Below are 17500 nucleotides of genomic sequence, written 5' to 3'. Positions count from 1 at the left end.
ATATGTGGGTTTTTTTTTTAAATGTGTGTGTGTGTAGTTTTTGTATGTAGTAATTTGAAGTAATTTCGTGAGTGATTGGGGTTAAATGATTTGTTTTATTAGTACGTGGTAAGTTGAGTGTGTCACGGTATTATGTTGACCAGTCTTGTTTCAGTGTTAATAATAATAGTAATAAGAACAATAATAATAGAAATAGGAATGATGACAACAACAAAAAAAACAACACCAACCACTGCAACCCCCTCCCTAACCCACCCCTTGGAGGATACGAACCCACACAGCTCAAATAACAAGCGAGTGAGAGAGCCAGCAGACCACAACGATGGGATAAAAATGGATATGTAACTAACCTCCCGCTGCTGCTCTGGAAACTTTACCCTAAACATGATATAGAGAGTACTCGGTAATGTTAAGGTTAGGTTAGGTTATGAGTTTAGATTAATTTAGTTTAGTTCTGTATAAAGTGAAAGACATTATGAATAAATGCCGAAAACAGAAGAAAATTTATTTATTTAGGATCACAGGTAGAAACTAAGATAACAACTGCGTGTGTTAACTGAGGGAATAAAGAAGAATATGTAGATAAGGTATTTGTGTTTACGAGTGTGAGAGAGAGAGAGAGAGAGCGAGAGAGAAAGAAAAAGAGAGAGATTGAGAGAGATTGTTCCTGGTACCCACGTATCTAGAAATAAAGAAAAAAACAATAAAAGAAGCGATAAACAAGCAGTATGGGGAGTATTGGAAATGTTATGGGTGAGGCGAATGGTTAAAAGTATCCCCAGAGGTTTTATAGAGAGAATGAAGTCTGCGTCATAGTTTGTCGAGGGGGGGAAAAAAATTCATTCCTAGATTAAAACAAAAACAAAACAAAAATGTGTGATTAGGGTAAAAATGTTGTTTAAAATGTTCATAGATGATTCATAAGATTAAAGTTGAAGTTAATGGTTGTTATTGAGTGAGGTGGTGGTGGGAAGAAGGTATATTAGGAGGAAAATCAATAAAGAAAATGTCAACGGAAGAAAAATGGATGATATTAATTAAAAGAATGGTTACTAGGAGGATTAAATAATACATTAAATAAAGGCAGAATGGAAAGAACTGTGCTGTGGATGTGTCAGTGAATTATAAAAGTGAGAGAGAGAGAGAGAGAGAGAGAGAGAGAGAGAGAGAGAGAAATAACACGAGTAAACATCCAGGAAGCAACGGTGTGCGTACATGAGTGGACAGCATGGCGTCTGTTGGTTTCTGTGGATGGGTCTATATACTACTGACGAGAGCTGTTGAGTTATGTGAAGCAAACAGGGATAAAAGGTGAGAGATTTATCCATATACCCTGAGGTCTTGCTGTGAAAGAACGTCTCTCTTATACAACTTACTGTACTATAGAATGAATGGAGTGAAGGGGAGAGTGTGTTTTTTTATGTTCAATCTCAGCTACTCTGTATTATAGTGGGAAATGACCTTCAAGGGTGGAAGGAATTATTATTATTATTATTATTATTATTATTATTATTATTATTATTATTTATCTGAAAACATAAAGAAATTATTTAGTAAACTTCAAAGAGCTAGAAGGTGCGCATAAATAAACCTCTCAGCCAACATAAGTCAGCAGGGTTTACTGAGACACAAGATGTGGACTATTAATCAAAAACAACCTCTCGGCTTTTCGTACCTCTCGTCTGGCAGCTCGGAGGCAGGAGAGGCAGCGCGACCACGGTACGAAAGGTTTTCCAGGTGACGGGATGGAAGTGTCGGTAGAAGCAGTAGCCTGACTCGCGTGGCTTCAGGAGGGCGTTAGGGAGAAAGTTGCCAAACACTCGCTCGTGACTCTTCCTCCCCATTGCCTTTAAAAAGTGACGAAGCGTTCAAGTTGGTGTAAATAATACTCATTAAAAAAAAGGATTGTAAGACTACTTCTACTTTGTTATTAATATACTGGAAAATGTGACTTGGATTTGATAGTACAGATAAGAATAATGAAATAGTTTAATATTGTGTGACCAAAGATGAGAGCGTAAGAAAACTTATATATCGTGGAAACTAACGCCAATTATTATAGTGATGTATAATAAAATATGATTATAGATATACGAAATGTAAACTACAGGTAAACTAACTAAGCTTCCCCCAACCGTGAGTATACAGACACCTTGACCTAACAATCCCTAAGCTGCTCTAAGATCAGCTTGAGAAACTAACAACAACATTTCAAAACACAATCAAGTGGCCAATTAGGCTGATGATATTATTTTTTTTTTATTATGTACGATATTTAAAGCTTTTCTTACCTAAGCTTAAAGAAGTCGAGAAAGCTACAATAAGAAAGACAAGTAATTTAGGCTAGTTTAAGTACACTTGAGAGCTCTCCTTATCGTGGGTCAGTGTGTGAGGAGCTAAAATCATGGGTTATATACACTTACCCACACCCGCTGTATACACTTAACCACACCCGCTGTATACACTTACCCACACCCGCTGTATACACTTACCCACACCCGCTGTATACACTTACCCACACCCGCTGTATACACTTACCCACACCCGCTGTATACACTTACCCACACCCGCTGCTTGTACAATCGTCAGTCTGTCTAGTTATGTCTCTAGGATATATTATTTTAAAGTTGACGTATATAATATTTTAGTGGTGACCAGATGACTTTACCTGTACACACACACACACACACACACACACACACTGTACATAACCATATATAAATACTGTACGTAACTGTCATGAGTGGGTGTACACTTGATAGTCACTGCGTCAAGTAAGATCATGTTAAATATTGTACACCTGCAGCTCTGCCTCACCATCACTAAATTAAATGTGATACTCATAACTTTTCATTACAAAATCCAGTGCTTTTGTTTATTAAGTTTTCTGACGTTTAAACAATTCATATTCACTCAGGTAATTGTTTTGGTGTTGATGAACGTGTGTGTGTGTGTGTGTGCATCAAGGGTGAAATCCTTTTACATAATAAACCATAAACTACAAATATGGTTCTAAAATTATTTGGATTTTTTTTTTTTGTTGACGAACGGGACATATGGAAGAGACATGCGTTGTTAGGTTAGGTGAGACGAGACGGCAGTCAGTGAGAGACGGCCGCCGAGCTGGGAATGGCAGACTGGCATTATAAACCCGTGATATGATAACAACTAGCAGCATTAATAGCACGACACTATAGTTGAGGTAAAACAAACTGAGTAAAATAGTTCGTAACTCCTAAATCTCTCCAACATGCTAATTACATATCCGAGTTTCTCTGTAGATTATTTAATTGGTAACAAATCTGAATGATATATTAAACCTTCATGTGAGCTATTCGTTTTATGGTTAGTCCTGAGAGGTGAGCCATTAAGCTGCACCTTCTGGGCGATTTACCTGCTGTTGGCGATATAAGCATGTAAGTTACGAGATTAAAACACGGTAACACCTCCACACTCACACCTGGAGAGAGAGTGTGTGTGTGTGTGTGTGTGTGTGTGTTTGTAATATAATTCAATTTCCATCTTTATCGCATTTAAGAATAAAATAAATATAATCCCGATCTAATAATAATTAATATCCTAGACTAACTTACACGTCATTATTTACTCTTAAACTTAACTAGCACTTAACGAAACAATTTAAATCAAAATATAAATTTCATATTATATCCTTATATAGAATAGGCCTTAAAAACTAGGCCTATCTTGACTTAATATTACTGATAAACTCATAATGTAAATCCGAGTTTTAGGATTCCAAGTTTTCATACCGGGAACTGGGAATTTTTTAATCTATTGGTAATACTGGGAATACCCGACTATACCGGTACTGGGAGTCGTAAGAAGAGGTTATTCATTGATGTTGGTATTGACGTTCTTGAGTAAATACCTTGGTAGTGGTATAAGTTTGTGGTAGTTGTACTTGATGTTTGGATTGGTGCTTAATAATTGTAATGGGTACTTGTTTCATACCTGTTGGGGTAAATTATCCAGGTTTATAACAGCGTGAAGACTACCTGTTTATTACAACTTTGATACCTGAGTTAACTAGCCACATACCTGACCATATTTAAGTGTATTACCCCCTGGCACCATACCCTCCACCACACTCACTACACACTCACCATACACTCAACACATTTTTACCTCACATTTTCACCACACCCGCTTTACACCCTCACCACACCTTCACACCCTCACCACACCTTCACACACCCTCAACACACCTTCAACACGCCTTCACCACACCTACACCACACATTCACCACACCCTCACCATACTCTCACCCTTCTGCCCTGAGTGACGATGGTGTGTGTGTGTGTGCGTGTGTGCCTTGCTCTCACCAGAATGCCTAATCGACAATACATTAATCTATAAATTATTGCACTGCAGAAATTGTCAGCTACACTCAGAGAAATTACATGCCCAGGTATCTACGTTAATTACAACCAGGTGTATCGTGTCTTCATTACCACCTATGGATGAGTAAAGTAATGAATTTTTTTTTTTTTAGAACTTATTGTTAAAATGTGTGGTTGGTGTTCTTAAATGTGTTGTTTGAGTGTTATTGTATTGGTATAATTCGTTACAGTGTTAGGATCATGTTGGTATAATTGGCCTGGGTGTTAGAACGGTGTCTATAATTCATGGTAAGATACAACAGCAGTGATGATATGATATATTTTTAGCTCTCTGACAAATCTATTCTTTACAACACAAACTGTCTATTACATTATGTAGGAAGGTGTCTGAATGGTGTGTGTGTGTGTGTGTCTGAATGGTGGTGTGTGTGTGTGTGTTTGTGTGTGTGTGTGTGTGTGTCACCAGCTTAAGTGTTTTCTATTTATATTCACCCAGATAAAAGAAATAGAAAAAAATAAGATAATTCAGCTATGTAATTACTGAAGACGGGATAATAACGGCGATATTAATGGGTTAATCTGAGAGCAGGGGAACACACACACACACACACACACACACACACACACAGATGAACTAAATTAAAACCTCTGATGTAAATGTTAGTTAAGACACTTCGAGAATGTTTACGAAAACAAGGGCTGTGGTCGCCAACCCTCAGATGTTGATTGATATGATATTACCCATTAAAGAAAGTGTTTGTTTAACTCTTCCTAAGATTAGAGTCGGGTTTCATATGTTATTCTTTGAGGATGAACGAATGAAAAAGATCTTACTTATTTTATATCAACAGAAGTTCCTCATCACACGGTATTTCACTTCTGGGAATTAGTTTACATCTGCACTCCATAAATTTCCTTTCAAGTCGTAATGTGAGAAAGGATTTTAGTTCACAATTAACCAGAGATTTTCTCCCTTAAGTTTTGGCCATTTAAATATTCCACTCTGTTCACTTGAGGAAGGTTGCCACAGCGGCGGGATTTGTTCAGCTTTAACTCAACTGAGGCGGAATGCTTATTAAATAATTCTTCAGACTTGCTTGAATTATATATAAGGTCTAGTTCTTATTCCATGTTTGGTGTGTGTGTGTGTGTGTGTGTGTGTGTGTGTGTGTGTGTGTGTGGTCTGGTCTCTACCCAGTGTTATATACTACAGAAGGTGCCTGCTGTAACACTGGCAGTATCTGGGGGCTATTTTTTTACACGTACCTATGGGTAAAGAAGGTGTGCTATGGTCGAGTGAATATACTACTCCCTTCCTGTTCTAAGAGTCTTTGGGTCCGATCCCAGGTACCCCCTAGTTTACCCAGCTGTAACTAAGTACATACGAAGCTCAGTAAATATTGGTGACTTGATACATCACACGAATCAAAAAAATCTTCTTTCCGATGTCTTTTATAAGGAGTTTGGAGGCTAACTCTTCATTAGTGTCGTTTATATTACTAATATTTAACTGTTTGAACACCTAATTTTATCAACAAACTGAACACTTCAACTTTCTTCTTTTTTTTTTTGCAATCGAGTCTTTCGGTATCGCTGGGAAGTTTGGAAAGATTGATCTCAAAACTTCCAAAATGAAAACCTCCGTAAAGTCAATGATGAACAGAAGAGCATCAGTCATATCAGCAAGACAGTGAGATAAAAATGGTCTGTGATTGTCCCCGACTCCCTGACTCCACTTGACTTATGTTCAGGGTGTGGCTCAAGTGACAAGTCTAAGAACGCTGTCTGCCCTGACCACCTCACTTGAATCAGTGTTTAGGGTGTGGCTCAAGTGACAAGACTAAAAACGATACATCCTTGTTATTGGAATATAAAAAAGTCATCTTTTCTTTCAATAATTCTGACTAAAGCTTGATTATATTACTAATTATTCATCGTAACTTGATAATTGTAGTATGTTTACGTTTTAGTATTGATTAAATTATTATATATTTACTGTTATGGTTTTATACAGATGTGTTGCAAGATTACTGTCCTAGTTTAATATATAACTCAATCTTACGTTTTATTAATAATTTTGATGTAAGTTAAGAAGAATTATTCACGGGATAAATTATACAAGTAATTGATAGTGAATGTTAACTTCCCTTTTAAATAATTATACATTTAATCTGTGGGTTTAATCTCAGTGTTATCTGCAATTTATACAGTAATGGTAACCGCAGAGTAAACCAGGAACCTTAAACCCTTTGATAAATTGGACATGTTAAAATATTCTCCCGATTCTAAACAGTTATATCAATTTCATGTTAATGTATACCTGATTTTCATACATTAAGTTAAGACATTCATCAACTTATCACTAATTCACTAAAGAAACTAATCCCCAAAAGGATTTATAATATAGGTGATAAATATTATTAAAAAAACATCATTAACATCACTACCATTAACCTCAGATTTAACCACCCCAAAATAATGTTAAATTGAATTACAAATATAACCTGACTTTCATTCATTAACATTTAACTATAATTCTAAAATAAAAAAAATAAATAAAATATATTATGCATAAAAAAATCTTTCACAACAACATAACATTTTTAACCATGAACTTAAATTCTGTCTTAAGAAGTAAAATGAAAACAAAAGGTATGTATATGTGTGTGTGTGTGTGTGTGTGTGTGTGTGTGTGTGTGTGTGTGTGTGTGTGTGTGTGTGAGAGAAAGCTTAATGTCTCCCCCAGGTGTGGTAAGTGAGTGTTAATCTTACTCACCTGTGCGTTATATGATCTTTTAAAAGCAGGTACTCAGGGACCATAACCTCTTACCTTCACTCTGGCTCTGACTTACGTTTGGGGAGGAAATCTTTTCAGGAATAAATTTTTAGCATAGTTGTGTTTGAATATTAAAATGGCAGCGTTTGGGTGAGAGAGAGAGAGAGAGAGAGAGAGAGAGAGAGAGAGCATTAAAGACACAGACACAAACACACAGACAGACAGACAGACATAAACACACAAACACCGACAGAGACTCAAACACACAGGCAGAGACAGACACACAAAGAGAAACACACATAAGAGAGAGAGAGAGAGATAAATATAGAGAAATCCATAGAGAGAAAGAGAGAGAGAGAGGAGGAAAAGTATACCAAAAAAAAACTCAATTCTTATACATATAAATTTCTCTACAACACCCATCACCACCTCTACTATAAAACACTCCTCAAACAGACAACCAAACACCTACTCAACACAACAAACACTCTTTTAACACCAAACTAAACATAAAACACAAAAAAAAAAAAAAAAACCGTCAAAGTTTCCATGTTATGATATTTTTGGAAAAGTATTATTTTCCCTCTATACTTCCAACATAACTTAATATCCAACACATATTGAGAGTTTAGGTTTGAATTCTCTTTCCACCGAATCAATATTCATCAAAGGACATTTTAATACCACATAAACCTCCCGTATCAAGACTTTGGCACTGAATTACGACTGAATTCCATTGAGCCAGAAATTATCCTTTGTGTTTATGTTGTTCTCAGTCAATATTTTATATTTATGGTGTTAATTGATTGGTAGTTGAAGTAGTAGTAGTTGTAGTAGTAGTAATAGGAGACGATGTGATTGAAGGGGGGTGGGTCAGGGGGGTTTACAGAGTGGTGGGAGTAATACAGACGTCAAATGCTTCTACCTACTTAGCAGTGTTTTATCAGCCTATTAACTTTATTGGGGATATTTCGTCACCCTGGGAATGTTAAGAGAACACCGTCTTAAAATGAGTTCTGTCCATTTTAGAGGAATTTATTCTGTTTGTCAATGAAAAAAAATGCATAGGGTGTGTGTGTGTGTGTGTGTGTGTGTGTTAGAGAGAGAGAGAGAAAGAACTATCACAAATAAAGAAAACAGGAAATTGTTTACGAGCAAAAGAGAGAAAGTGAGAAACCAGAATGAAGAAAATGAAAAGGAGGACATTTAAGAATAATAAAAAAAAGAGCATACAACGTGAACAAAGAAGGAAGAAGGAAGAAGGAAGGAAGGAAGGAGAGAAAGAGAGAAGATTTTGAGTAACTGGTGAATGCATCAGAGGAGAGAGGTGGTGTTATCCTGTTTGATACGAGGAGCAATGAAAGATGTCAAGACGAAAGAGGGAAGAGGCGGATGAGGATGAGGGAAGAGAAGGGCGTGGAGGAGAAGGGCGTGGAGGAGGAGGTGGAGGAGGAGGAGAGAAGACATGGAGGAGGAGAAGGTCGTTGAGGAGAACAGGTGAGAGAGGAAGAGACAAGAAGAACAGGAAGAGAAGGAGAACGAGGAGTTGGAGAACGAGAAGGAGGATAAGAACGAAAAAAGAAGATCAAGAAGGAATAAAAGATAAAAAAAAAGAAGGAAGAAGAAAAACAGGAAGAAGAAGAACACGAAGACAAAGAGGAAGAAAAAAAGACAATAAGAATAGCAAAGAGGCTTCGACAGCAGAATGGACAGAGAGAGAGACAATGGAAATGTTGACAGAAGGAGAGATATAACACAATAATGGGAGAGTGTGTACAGGAAGGGTGTAACAGAACAATAGGAATGGTAGTCAGCATGTATACCCTCCCCCATGTATACCCTTCCCCATGTATACCCTGCCCCATGTATACCCTGCCCCATGTATACCCTGCCCCATGTATACCCTGCCCCATGTATACCCTGCCCCATGTATACCCTGTCCCATGTATAGTATGTATGTATGTATGTATAGTCACAGAAAACTAACTAACTAACAGAAAAAAACCGAAAATGCAATACTGAAATAAACACAATAACAGAAGAAAAGAAGTGTCAACAGAATTATAGACGAGGTGGAATAAGTAATTATACCACAAAGAAGCGGAGAGAGAGAGAGAGAGAGAGAGAGAGAGAGAGAGGCAATTATAGGTTGGCGGAGGAATACATTGGGAGATAATAATGTCAACAGAAGTAATAATGGAGTAGAGAGGGGAGCTATTGTGTAGGTATTATTAACTGGTGTGAATAATGAACTCTGGGTATAAGAGAAGGTGGAGTGTGGGGGGAAGAGAGAGAGAGAGAGAGAGACTTAAACACATCCAAAACAGTTTTAGGTCGACTCATACAGAATCACACCACAACACCTTTACTTGACTTTGTGTATTGCTAAGGACAAACATATCCCCCAAAAATATATATTGACAATTGATGCAAATTTCACCCTATTATCGACAAAATATATGACCACCAGATCGCTATTTTTACGATTTATGGTAATTTTTTAGTTTTTTTGTCCATTTTAACTACGATATCAATAAATATTCCTACATACATGTGTGTTGGGAGGTAGAAAGTCAGAATATATCATTAGCTCTTTTGTGTAAGTGTATAGATACTCATAAAACCCAGAATGTATATTTTTTTTTTGGGCTATTCTTTATTTTTTCACTCCCCGTCATATGGCAACACTTGTTATTGTCATGATATTGTGGAGTGTGTTTGTGTGTGTGTGTGTGTGTGTGTGTGTGTGTGTGTGTGAACCTATACATAGACTAAACGAATTCATACGTGTTGTGTTGGGTTAATATCTACCTTACGACCCTGAATTAATGTACCAGGTGATGAAAGTTGTCTCCTGTGTGTGTATGATACCTGAGTGTGAAACAGTGTGGTAACAATTCATAAAGTAACGCGAAGACTATTTACGGGGTGATCATATTGCGTTGACAAGTGCAGTTCATAAGTATATTAAAAAAAAAGCATAATTGTGTGAAGTAATAAGACCTACAGAAGTATTTTTGGCGTTTGTATCAATATATGAAGTAGAGTAATATTGTATTAATTATTCCAACAAATGGTCGAGGTTCTGAAAATTTTTTAACAATGTTGTGTATGGTTGAGGTTTTCTGTACATCACCGCCATGACTGATGTTGAATATTAACACCAGAATATCTCTTATTTCCATCCCAAAACATTGACGTCATCAGAGAATCTATTCAACACTATTAAGACTCAATATCACCATAACTAAAACTCTGATGTAAACAAAGGGAGTATTCGACCACCGGAGAATAGAGAACATTTTTATCCCGTCCTCGATGTCAAAGCTAAGAGTAAGAATATCCAACAGGTGTGAGATACCCTTAGAGAAATCACGGGAAGATTTACAAACTGTATGTGAAGTGAGAAACGGATACCATTACTACCTGTCTGAGTAGGATTAAGCATTATGTGAGGCAACAGAGGCAGCCAATCCCCCCCCTCGTATCATCATCTCATCAGCTTCTGGGAGGCCGTAAGCGTAGACTATCTGTAGCTGAAACAGGAAGCTATTCATATAAGTGAGATTGAGAGCCGAGAATCACCTTATCTTTACCCAACTACCAGAACAACAGGTATACATTCTCATAAGTGTTAACCTAGTAAGGGTGTATAAAAATTCGTAGTTCTTGTCTTATTTAGAAAGTAAGTTTTGTTTACTTCGTCTGGTTCAATAAACGAAAATTAACTCTGTGATAGTCCTTCCCACAACCTCGTCGATAGTGATTGAAGAGGAAGTCCATCTTGAGTATTTTTCTCTCTCCTTTGTAAGTTGTGGACGAATCTGTAGGGTTCGCGCCTCTAAATGAGACTTTACTGAAGCTTCTCCCACATAGGTTAATCTAATCATAGCTGAGGAGGAATAAGATAAAAGTGACCCTCTCTCTCTGACGGATGTTTAAGACATATTGTACCTTCAATATGTCTAGACACGTACAGCATATATCTAAACACGCAGGAGCAACATAGGATATATCTTTCTCTCGTCTAGGTCCTGTTACTGAGGCTGTGACGAAAGTAGAAAAGTGTGATTGATGGCAAAAGCAATCCACCCGTCATGCCATTTTTTATCGATGGTAGAAATCCTTGTAGAATCGCTGCCAGAATCGGGATTAAATAGACTAAAAACTTACAATATCTGCAACTGATGTCTCGTGAAATAACGAGTCAATTTAAGATGTAATACAATGAATTTACTCGCCAATCTTTGTGGTGGCTTCGTTATAAACAGTTTCACAGTTTTGGTTCGTACATTATTTGTTATTGGTCGAGGCAGAGAGGCTTGTATCGTCCTAACACCATCCGCCATTTTATAACATATATGGCTTCCATGTCGGGATGAATTCTTAGTTACCTTCTTCTGTTCTTGTTGTTATTATGACGTGTATGCCATCTGGTGGAAGGTTTTATAGTATGGAGTGTGGGAGTTTAAGGCGAAGATGAATGTCGGTATGTCTTGAGAAGGTCGAGGTGATGAGAAGGAGGTTGTTGGGGTGAGGAGAGGGAGGGGGAGAAGGAAGGGGAGGAGTAGGGTGATAAAAGGAAGGGTAGTAGGAGATGAAAAGAGGAGGAGGAGGGGTAACAGGAGGATGATGATGAGGAAGAAGAGGGAAATGATAAGGGGAAGGAAGAGAAGAAGGAGGAGAAGAAGTAGGAAGGGGGGAAAAGTAGGAAGGGAAACAACGATAAGGATGAGAAAGGGGAGGAGGAGAAGGAGGAGGTGGAGAGGAATGAAGAGGAGGAGAAGAAGAAGAACGAGGAAGAAGATAAGGAGGAAGAGACTGAGTCATTTCCAGCTTGAAATAGGGTCATCTCTTTCTACGATTGAACTTCCTCCAAGTATTACCAAGGCTGTATTGTCCTTAATGGCAGCTGATACTCGTGTGAGAGTGTTTTTGTTACTGTTTATTAAGAGATGGTCTGTGTTATAGCCCTGTTTAAACCTTACTTCTGTGCCTCCCTCTAGCTGTTTCTATGTCCTCCCCCACTCTCTCTCTCCCACTACCTCTTTCCCCTCCCATTCTTCTTCCCCTTTCCCCCACTCCCTCTCCCCCACTAGGAAGAATATTTTACTCGCTAACTCCTCTCTGCCGTAGATAATACCTGGAATACTGAGTGACTTGTGTGATATTACAAGTATAGAATGAAGTGATGGAAAAAAATTATTAAAAAATATAAAAATACATAGACTGGTTCTACAAAGTGATTAAGGTAGTAAAAATGTTCTCCAGGTGTGAAAGTTATATTCATAAAGTGATTAAGGTGAAAAAGAATTGTGTCTTAGAGTTTAATTAAGACTTTCAACAGGTAATTTTTTTTTGTGTATGTTGTTAAAAGTTATATTCCTAGTGTTATGCCTTCGTTTAGAGAGCCATCAACGTATAGTGAAGGAATGGTAGGAGAGAAGGTCAGTCAGACAGAATTACAGAAACAGACAGAGACAGACAGAGATAGACAGAGATAGACAGACAGACAGACACACACACCATAACTCAAGATAGCATTCCTACAAAATGAAAATCTAATAATCTGAAAATTCGTCTCGTCGCTTCATACTGTAAAAAAAAATTACCCCCAAGCTATTTCTTTAAAGGAAGGGGGAAGCGTTTGATGATTTATGAACCTTACTAAGGTGAATGAGAATCCTCCTTCCTCTATCTCATTTCAGAACGACAATTTATCTCTCATTTCGTCTTTCTCTCTCTCTCTCTCTGTCTCTTTCTCTCTCTTTCTCTCTATCTGAATTATGTGACTGCAGTTTGTTGTTAGGGGTTCTCATATTTTTTTTTTCCTACCTGGGTTGTTGTTTGATATCACATGGTTTCCCTCATCCTAGGAATAAAAAAATAGCCTCATTATTTACAAGTGACATCTCATAATTCAATTTCCTCCCCCAAGTAAAGGTTAATTATACCTCATGTGATCAATTATCTAGCCGCCATCTTCACCACCACCACCGCTGCCTCCATCACCGCCGCTGCTGCCTCCATCACCACTAACTACCACGTTGCCTCCATCACCACTACCACGTTGCCTCCATCACCATCACCACTACCACGCTGCCTCCATCACCACCACCACAACCACCTCCATCACCACCACCATTACCTCTTCTATCACCACCACCACCACCAAATTGACTTTTTCTTTTAATAATTCACTTCACATCATCGTCAGACATATAACGAGCCTCAAGTGTTGATAATAAGAGCCCCCATTTGACCCAACATCTTGTAGCTTGACATGTTTCTTTACCATAGTGACTGACATCTTCATTAACTATTACTCAGGGTGTACTGAGAGCTTTGTGTGTAATTTTGTGTGAAGTAAGAGTGTGTTTCTTCCCTGCTGTTATCTTTATGACGAGAGGGCTCTGGTAAGATACTGGATGGAAGTTAGAGTAATGTTAAAGGTCTTTTGTAAGGCAAGAGGTCTTTTGTAATGCAATGGGACTTTTATAATATACCATAAGTTATATTGTCATAGTCACAATAACCCGGCTAGTGTGTTCAGCACTTAATTTTTTATATTATGCTCCAACATCCACAAAACATGTGTGAAACTGTTGAGTCCACCATTTGAGACATCCGTTTTCTCAACGCTACAGTATGCATGAGTTCTCCGTTTTCTCTCAAGTACCTTAGTGACTCTTATATTTCTTAATATCTCTTATGGTGTTCAGAGATTTGAAATTGAGAGATAATGAATTTATTGTACATTAATTCTGATATAACTACAGTGAGAGAAATCATTAATGTGTTTTGAGTATATGTTGAAGGCACCATATATCTGTAGAGTACATAGTGTTAAGACGTTGTCTTCTGAGTACCCATCCTCCAGTTGTAAATCAGTATGTTTCTTGTGAACTTATGGGATAAAGAAAGTAATATAAAAGTGGAGAAAAATCACCTGTAACAAAAGTACAACAGCGCTTTTCTAACAGACCAAAATTCATCGAGACAGAGAAACCAAACGTAAAAAATAAAAAAAAAAGACTCACAAAAGTAATGACGAACAGCACAGCACTCTATACCTAGCCCGAGTTCACTAATAAATTTCACCCACCATTTCCAACCAATCCCTGAGAACGGGGGAAAATTAATTCACATTTAGGTTGTAATAAATTTGAGAAAGAAAATATATGCCAATGTTCTTCTGCTGGGATTTTTTAACTTTGGCGTCGTCTGTGATATATTATTATGAAGAAAGAGTGAAAGAATTGGTATACCTATTGGAGGCTTGGGGGGGAATTAGTGATTAGATCTCTCTCTCTCTCTCTCTCTCTCTCTCTCTCTCTCTCTCTCTCTCTCTCATCTAATCTCGTTTTTTTCGTTTTTTTTTTTTTGGCTTTCCTTTGAAGGGAAACTATGAGAGAAAAAGTCGATTGGCTTTTGTTCGTTGCTTTCATAACTTATCACACTCCACCACCCTTGTCCAAACACCTGTACCTCTTCCTTCTGTTTCTCTTCTTCCTCCTTCGCTTTCTCTTCCTCCTCCTCTTCCTCCTTCCTCCTCCTCCTCCTCCTTTTCTTCCTCTTTCTCTTCCTGCTCCTCCTCCTCCTCCTCCTGTACCTCCTCTTTTTGTTTATCTTCTTCCTCCTTCGCTTTCTCTTCCTCCTCCTCTTCCTCCTTCCTCCTCCTCCTTTTCTTCCTCTTTCTCTTCCTGTTCCTCCTCCCTCCTCTTGCTCCTCCTCTTGCTCCTCCTCCTCCGCGGTTCTAGGATCAATTATTCCTCCATCCTTGTCCGCCCACACCACCCATCTGTCTTTCCATCCTCACCGCCCACCCACGCTACCTGGCTCACCAGTCTTGCCCGCCCACACCGCCCACGCCAGCCACCAGCTCTCTCGTAATTATCGCCGCCAGCCGTTTCACCACCCTTGTTACCCATCACCACTGCCTACACCACCTGGCTTATTTTCACCACCTATACCACCTGTCTCACCTACAACACCTACACCACCTGTCTCACCTACACCACCTGTCTCACCTACACCACCTGTCTCACCTACACCACCTCCACCACCTGTCTTACCTCCATCCCTTACACCACCTACACCACTACTACCTCCACCACCTACACCACCTCCCTGCTTCCACCTACACCACCTCCCTACACCACCTCCAGCACCTGCACCCACCACCTGCACCACCACCTACCTCCTACCTACCCACCTACACCACCACCTACACCTACCTGCCTACACCACCACCTACCACCTCCTACCTACCTACCTGCACCACCTGCACCACCTGCTCTACCTCCCACCTCCTCCTACCTGCTACCTCCACCACCTACACCACCTCCTGTCCACCACCTCCTGCACCACCTGCCACCTGCCACCTACCTCCTCCCACCCTCACCTGCCACCTACACCTCCACCACCACCCTTCACCACCTCCCACCTGCTACCTACACCTGCCACCTACCTCACCACCATCCTCCCACCTACACCTACCACCTCCTACACCCCACCACCTGCACCACCTACACCACCTACACCTGCCTGCACCACCTACACCACCTGCACCACCTACACCACCTACACCACCACCTGCACCACCAGCTGGCCAAGAGTCTCATCATACATCGAACTTTTAACTCTCAATTTCTTCAATCAAAAAGAGTCTTATCTCCAGCAGATAAAAATAGCCACGAAGCCTCACTTACCTGTAAAGGTTCACCTTACGTTATCTTTCTCCAGTCGATGAAGCCTCCAGCTCACTCGTCGTCAATGAAGCCTCCATCTCACCGGTCGTCAATGAAGCCACCAACCACCAGTCATCAATGAAGCCTCCATCTCACCAGTCATCAATGACGCCCCCATCTCACCAGTGATCAATAAAACCACCAACCACCAGTCATCAATGCGACAACCAGTCATCAATGACCTCCCATCCACCAGTCATCAATGACAACCCGATGTCAATGAAGCCTCCATCTGCTAGTCATCAATGAAGCAACCAGTCATCAATGAAGCCGCATACAGTCTGGTAAACCTCCATCTCTTGCAGTCATCAATGAAGCAACCAGTCATCAATGAAGCCACCATCCACCAGTCATCAATGAAGCCTCCATCTCACCAGTCATCAATGAAGCAACCAGTCATCAATGAAGCCACCATCCACCAGTCATCAATGACGCCCCCATCTCTCACCAGTCATCAATGAAGCCACCATCCACCAGTCATCAATGAAGCCTCCATCTCACCAGTCATCAATGAAGCAACCAGTCATCAATGAAGCCACCATCCACCAGTCATCAATGACGCCCCCATTTCGCAAGCCGATTCCGATCACTTGCCTGACTGATGCTGCCTTCCCTGTGCTACCATGCCTGGCTGTCTAATTCTCTGCCTATCTATCTATCTATCTATTTATCTATCTATCTGTTTGTCTGTCTGTCAGGTGCGGATTATCGGAGCTTAACTCTCTCTCTCTCTCTCTCTCTCTCTCTCTCTCTCTCTCTCTCTCTCTCTCTCTCTCTCTTAACACTCAGCGCGACCACATCTTTAACACAGACCATCATCTCCATACTTTTAGCCACCTCATCCTCCACCACCTCATCCTTCACCACCTCATCCTCCACCACCTCATCCTCCACCACTTCATCCTCCACCACCTCATCCTCCACCACCTCATCCTCCACCACCTCATCCTCCACCACCTCATCCTCCACCACTTCATCCTCCACTACCCCATCCTCCACTACCTCATCCTCCACCACTTCATCCTCCACTACCCCATCCTCCACTACCCCATCCTCCAACACCACTTAGCTCAACGTGTAATAATATACCTCGACCTTTCAGCCTCTACTTACCTAACCTCTCAACAGATGGCGGTAGAAGTGAGGCCGCAAGCAAGGTTTATCTCTCTCTCTCTCTCTCTCTCTCTTTCTCTCTCTCTCTCTCTCTCTCTCTGATAATCCTTCCCTCGTGTTTCTAATCCTTTCTTAATCCTACTCCTCTTCCTCAGGTTTTTATTAATGGTTTCTAATTATAGTGATTCGGATAACTGCAGCATATTAGTGTATAGCAAGAGAGCTCCAGCAAATGGCCGCTATCTGCTCTTCTTTTGTTTTGTGTTTTATTTAAGTCATGAAGCTTTGTAGAGACGCAATGGTTTGTAAGCTTTTTGAAGATGGTGGTTTTTAAAGCTTTGAAGGGCAATGGTTTGTAAGCCTTTTGAAGATGATGGTTTTAAAGTTTTGAAGGGCAATGGTTTGTAAGCTTTTTGAAGATAGTGGTTTTTAAAGCTTTGAAGGGCAATGGTTTGTAAGCTTTTTGAAGATGGTGGTTTTTAAAGCTTTGAAGGGCAAT

At 39.7% G+C, this 17500-nt stretch overlaps 1 protein-coding gene across 4 annotated transcripts in view; it reads left to right on the top strand.

Moving 5' to 3' along the window:
- LOC121862323 (zwei Ig domain protein zig-8-like) overlaps positions 1 to 17500 on the top strand; it is a 74757-nt gene that overhangs the window by 21267 nt on the left and 35990 nt on the right. The window contains exon 1 of one of the 4 annotated variants that reach the window (XM_042360528.1): positions 1776 to 1856. The exons of 1 other annotated variant lie outside the window; for it this stretch is intronic. The gene's annotated coding sequence lies outside the window, so the exon portion shown is untranslated. Of the gene's footprint in view, positions 1 to 1775; positions 2137 to 17500 lie in introns of those variants that run through there. 2 more of the 4 variants (XM_042360508.1, XM_042360499.1) reach the window with 2 other exon arrangements.

This window comes from Homarus americanus, unplaced genomic scaffold (genome assembly GCF_018991925.1).
Source record: "Homarus americanus isolate GMGI-L3 unplaced genomic scaffold, GMGI_Hamer_2.0 scaffold40248, whole genome shotgun sequence".
NCBI lineage: Eukaryota > Metazoa > Arthropoda > Malacostraca > Decapoda > Nephropidae > Homarus > Homarus americanus.
This window is presented reverse-complemented; position numbering and strand designations above follow the sequence as displayed.